Genomic DNA, 6,073 nt, shown 5'->3' with positions numbered 1-6,073 from the left:
TACAGTTGCCTGGTTGCTGAGTTTTACCATAGGAACAGTATTGTGTGAGGTTGTAAGTGAGGATTTTGAAGCGTCCAGTGCACTCTGAAGGCAGCTTCAGTGTCAGAGAGAGATTTGGGGCTATTAGACTCCATCAAGTTATCTGAGAAACCATGGTGCATTTTAATTCAACTAAGACTAGTCACCATGGCAACTTCTGCACATCTGTTTGATTACAGATAATAAGCATACACCAAGGGTGAGTTGCTTATGCAAAGTAAAGCTCTGAACGGCACTAACTTGCAATTGCCAAAGGCATGAATGTGGAAGGCTACTAATTTTTCAGGTTTGACAATGCCGCGGAATACAATCCTCAAAATACTGATTAAAATCGTGTAATAATAATAGAATTTGATTGAATAAAGTCACAGTAAATCTGTGGCCCTGTGAATGAGCAATGGCAACCTTAAGATATATGAAATCAGGCACAAAGGATTAAAAATTTAAAATAATTGTAGCAAAAAGGTGCAAAAATAAATAAAAACAGCTTGCCTTTATATGTTGCCTTTAATATCTAAATATATCCCAAGGTGCTTCACAGGCATAATCAAAACATTGAGAATAAATGATTTATGAGTGTTGTCCCAGTGGTTTAAAAACAATTGTTATGTGACTCAGTAGAGACAGTATAACCAAAACAAACATTCTAAAGTGTGTGACACAGCTCATATCTGTAGGTGAAGACCAAAGAAATCCCAGTTGAAGAATTCTATTCTGGGGAATAGTCTGTCACATTATCATCTAAATACTTCTTAAATGAAGAACAAGTATCTGAGCTGTCATGTGGGTTGTGTCTCACAGTAACCAGTAACAATAAATAAAACAGAAGTGCATAGGAGCCCGGCAGAAAGACCAAGGCAAATTCCACTGAAAAAAGCACCAGATCTATGGCAGCTGCTTTGCCTGCCCAAGTAATATAACTAGAAGAACAACTCAGTGTAAACAATCATACTTTAATGAGGAACGCCTTTGGCAGACCTAAAAAATTCAATGGGAATTAATGATATAAAGGGTTATTGCAAAGCTAGATTATTGTCCTGGAGCTGGTGAGCAGTTCAATTGCATATGTAATTTATATAGAGGACACAAACATCAGATTATAAATGGATTTACATTTTATTGCAACAATACAGTAATCATTCAGGGAAATGTGCTTAGTGCAGTCTTGTTCCTCATCTTCATCAATGAGCTATTGGATTTCATCAAAGGCAATCTTTCATCTTTCCTAATTACTCCATCTTCTACAGATTGGTTGTCTCCCCATCTGAAAGACAAGTGGACCAAATCATTACAAGCAGCTATTGACAAGACTGTATAGTGAGTAAAGAAATAAATGTGCTATCTGATGGCTATTGCACTCTCTTCAGTCACAGGCTTCTCATCTTGGGACAAACAAGAAAATAGCATAATGAAAATCCTCAAGGTTTCGATCTACTAGTCACCATTGTCAATTACAGCATTTTAAAAAGTCAACATCTACCACATTGATTGAAAACTGTAGTCCTTTTTATTGAATGCTAGAGAATCCTGAGCCTTATTTTCAGACCGTTAGGTGTAAAGGTATTTTTAAATAGGTTTCTGGTGGTAACTGAGTTTCTTCCACCAAATTTGAAGTTGCTATTTGTCCTAAATTAAGGCATCAAATGGAAGTACGCCAATGTTATTTAATGTACCACTTTAAGAAGTGGAAATGAGCCACAAATAATATAACTTGAGGATGTAAAGGGAAGAAAATTCAGGCAGACATAGCAAATTATATGTTTCAGTGAGATGGAATTTTTAGGTATTGGTTACACAGAACAAGAGAAAAGACATGGGCCTAGAAATTCAGTGGTGTCGCGCCTGTTTTTCAGGCGCAAGATGGATGCCTAATCATCCAATGTGGCAGGTACTCATTACGAGCTGGAAATGCATTGCCCACCATATTGGTGAAGGCAGAAGAAGAGGCGTCCAGGGCCCGTGCCTGAATTAGGCGTTAAGCCCTTTGCATATGCAAATAGGGGGCCTAACGCATGTATGAAACTCCCCATGCAAAATTGGCAGCCCTGAACATGGGCACCGCTGTGTTGAGGAAAATGTGGTTTACATGCTGCCTAATCAGTGGTCTTCAGAAAAGGACTGCTGCCAGTCACCACCAAAAATGTAAGTTAAAAAAAAAATTTACTTCCTGAATGTGGAGCCAGGAGGTGCAGGTTTTCTCCTTTCAGCTCCACTATAGTGCCGAAGTGTTGCAGGCCCCCGCTCGGCCGCCTCACTCCCTCCCAGACACCCCCTCCCTTCTGCTCGCTTGCTCCCCTCTCCTGATCGCACCCCCTCTCTCCAGATTGCTTCCCGCCCTCTCCCAGGACCTACCCGAGGGTCGCTGGTGGAAACGCTGTGGCCCGATATTGAAATCCACTTTGCCAGCGAGTTGTCCGAGAATGCAAATGAGCCCGAGGCCCAATGTCGGGTGTGCCTCTGGCTTATCCGTTCTGGTGTAGGGATCATTCCCTCTGCCCAGTTGGTGAACCAATTTCTAAACCGTGAATTCCTTGACACGGCAACAACATTGTGGGGGTTGTTTTGCCAAAGGTTGAAAACAGGCGCTAAACTAATAAGACACGCCTAATTGCTGATTACCATAATTTGAACTAGCCTGGAGGTGCTAAACCAGAAACATATAGGTTTAGCACTCAAGTGCTGATTTGATGCCATTTTCGTGGAGCAGTATATGTGGGCTTCTCGCATCCACTTCCACTGCAGGTGTGGAGTGCTCTGGCTGGCACACAGCGGCACATTGCAGGATGGTTCAGGGTCTGAGGGAGGGGGCGCCCAGGTTCCCAGGTTTTGGCGGATGTCATGTGCCTGCAAAGGGGGGTGGGGGGAGGAAGTGGGGAAGGACGTCACCTCGCCCTCCTGTCCCTCTCTCCTGCAGCAGCTGGTGCTGCTCTGCCTGGCCTCATGTCCTCCTCCCATTCCTCCTGCAGACCAAAGGGGACCCCTAGGAAGATGCCGATGATCAAGCACGCCCTTTCTCCTAGTGACTCCTATAAGGTGTCCAATAAAAGGTGGAGTAGCACAGCACTTATTATTTTTAGGTGAAGTCCTCAGAGAATTTCTGGAATAAATGTTGATAGAGTGTTGGTGAAGTCTCATGATGTCCTCTTCATAGCTGCAGCAGTTTGAAGATGAAATGGTAAGTATCCTTTAAGTAGCGCTTGAAATCGACATCAATGCCAGGCTTGCTCCCAAACAGCTGGTTGCTGTTAGGTGAGGTCATTAGTTGAAGTGCTAGCCACCAAAATGCCGTGCAGCCTCCTTAATGAGCCTCTGGGTGGCCATTTCTAGCGCTGGCTTCGACTCCTTTACCAAGATGGCATGTTGTGCTAAGTGTGGGCTAAACTGGCATTGTAGCTTAAATCCCTATCTTGGCCACCCTGGAGGCTCTTTAGCACATAAAGTATCTGGCGACAATCGCCTCCTATAACTTCCAAGGGCCATCAAATAGCACGAGGTGTAATTGCAAATAGTTAATAAATATCCAAAAAGTGTTAAGAACTGCAGAAAATAAAGAATTAATTGGATAAGGAGTGCAAGAGCTAAACTACACTATAATTGGAAACCCAAATCAACTGCACAACAGGACACCAAGGATATACCTTACTGAATCTCAGAAGCTGATAACCCAACTGTTCCAGTTAAGGGCAAGGGTAAAAGCACCCAAACATCAAAGTCTGCTCTTGAGCATAGTAATATCAATGGCAATTGCTGACTGTCAGAAATAAATGTCAATATAACATTATATTTAAAGTCTTCTTTAATATGCATGAGAATAATATCCAGTAATCTTTTTAAGAATCCCAGCAGTAGTATTTATAAATATGCAAGAATTACTTATGTAATGTGATTTTCTTTGTTGTATCCTGCCAATTAAGTGGTTCTACTTTGATTATCTCTCCTTTCTAATATTGCCACATGTAAAATAATTCAGCATAAAGGACTCAATTAAAAAAGAGGCAGGCAGACTCCTTTAAGTCAATTTCACACACTGGCGACCACATGCATACCTTTCTCCTGCAAGTCCATGTTTTGGTTGTAGTTTTGCTGTTAAATTCAAAATAAGAGTAATTGGGATAGATTTTGACAAAGCAGCCCATTTTACATCTCATTTGATTTTTATTTGCATCAACTTTAATGGAAATAAAATGAGAGATTTTTAAAAATATATTCATGTGGTCTACGCGTTGCTGGCAAGGCCAGCATTTATTGCCCATCCCTAATTGCCCTTGAGAAGGTGGTGGTGAGCCGCCTTCTTGAACCGCTGCAGTCCGTGTGGTGAAGGTACTCCCACAGTGCTGTTAGGTAGGGAGTTCCAGGATTTTGACGCAGCAACGATGAAGGAGCGACGATAAAGGATCGGTGATATACTTCCAAGTCAGGATGGTGTGTGACTTGGAGGGGAACTTGGAGGTGGTGGTGTTCCCAGGCACCTACTGCCCTTGTCCTTCAAGGTGGCAGATGTCTTTGGTTTGGAAGGTGCTGTCAAAGAAGCCTTGGCGAGTTGCTGCATGCATCTTGTAGGTGGTACACACTGCAGCCATGGTACGCTGGTGGTGGAGGGAGTGAATGTTTAAGGTGGTGGATGAGGTGCTAATCAGGTGAGCTGCTTTGTCCTGGATGGTGTCGAGCTTCGAGTGTTGTTGGAGCTGCACTCATCCAGGCAAGTGGAGAGTATTCCATCACACTCTTGACTTGTGCCTTATAGATGGTGGAAAGGCTTTGGGGAGTCAGGAGGTGAGACACTCGCCTAGCCTCTGACCTGCTCTTGTAGCCACAGTAGTTATGTGGCTGGTTCAGTTGAGGGAAATGGTTAGTTTTTTTTGTTGCAGATGGTCATTGCTGGGCACTTGTGTGACGTGAATGTTACTTGCCACTTATCAGCCCAAGCCCGAATGCTGTCCAGGTCTTCTTGCATGTAGGCATGGACTGCTTCATTATCTGAGGAGTTGCAAATGGAACAGAACACTGTGCAATCATCAGCAAACATCCCCATTTCTGAGCTTATGATGGCAGGAAGGTCATTGATGAAGCAGCTGAAGATGGTTGGGCCTAGGATACTGCCCTGAGGAACTCCTGCAGTGATGTCCTGGGGCTGACATGATTGGCTCCAACAACTACAACCATCTTCCTTTGTGCTAGGTATGACTCCAGTCAGTGGAGAATTTACCCCCCCCCCCCGATTCCCATCAACTTCAATTTTACTAGGGCTCCTTGATGCCACACTTGGTCAAATGCTGCCTTGATGTCAAGGGCAGTCACTCTCACCTCTGGGATTCAGCTCTTTTGTCCATGTTTGGACCAAGGCTGTAATGAGTTCAGGAGCCAAGTGGTCCCGGTGGAAGTCAAGCTGAGCATCGGTGAGCAGGTTATTGGTGAGTAAGTGTCGCTTGATAGCGCTGTCAATGACGCCTTCCATCACTTTGCTGGTGATTGAAAGTAAACTGATGGGATGATAATTGGCCGGATTCGATTTGTCTTCCTTTTTGTGGACGGGACATATCTGGGCACAAGTCTTCAGCACTACAGCCGGGATGTTGTAGGGGTACATATCCTTTGCTGTACCCAGTGCGTTCAGCCGTTTCTTGATTTCACATGGAGTGAAGCAAATTGGCTGAAGACTGGCTTCCATGATGGTGGGGACCTCAGGAGATGGCCGAGATGGATCATCCGCTTGGCACTTCTGGCTGAAGATGGTTGCAAACGCTTCAGCCTTGTCTTTTGCACTCACGTGCTGAGCTCTGCCACCATTGAGGATGGGGATGTTCATGGAGCTTCCTCCCGTTAGTTGTTTAATTGTCCACCACCATTTACGACTGGAAGTGGCAGGACTTTGATTGTGGGATTGCTTAGCTGTCTATAGCATTGTGCTTCTGCTGTTTAGCATGCATGGAGTCCTCCTTTTTAGGTACACCTGGTGCTTCTCCCAGTATGCTTTTCTACACTCCTCATTGGGGTGGTCCCCTGACTTGATGGAAATGGTAGAGTGAGGAATATG

At 44.1% G+C, this 6,073-nt stretch overlaps 1 protein-coding gene across 1 annotated transcript in view; it reads right to left on the bottom strand.

Moving 5' to 3' along the window:
• Nucleotides 1-408: 408 nt before the first annotated feature.
• The window catches only part of LOC147106183 (uncharacterized), a 28,494-nt gene continuing 22,829 nt past the window's right edge, over nucleotides 409-6,073 (bottom strand). The window contains exon 3 of the mRNA XM_086009045.1: nucleotides 409-1,303. The gene's annotated coding sequence lies outside the window, so the exon portion shown is untranslated. The remainder of the gene's footprint in view (nucleotides 1,304-6,073) is intronic.

The sequence above is a fragment of the Somniosus microcephalus genome, chromosome 16, assembly GCF_052327205.1.
Source record: "Somniosus microcephalus isolate GS21.2 chromosome 16, FLI_Smic_1.0, whole genome shotgun sequence".
Lineage (NCBI taxonomy): Eukaryota > Metazoa > Chordata > Chondrichthyes > Squaliformes > Somniosidae > Somniosus > Somniosus microcephalus.
This window is presented reverse-complemented; position numbering and strand designations above follow the sequence as displayed.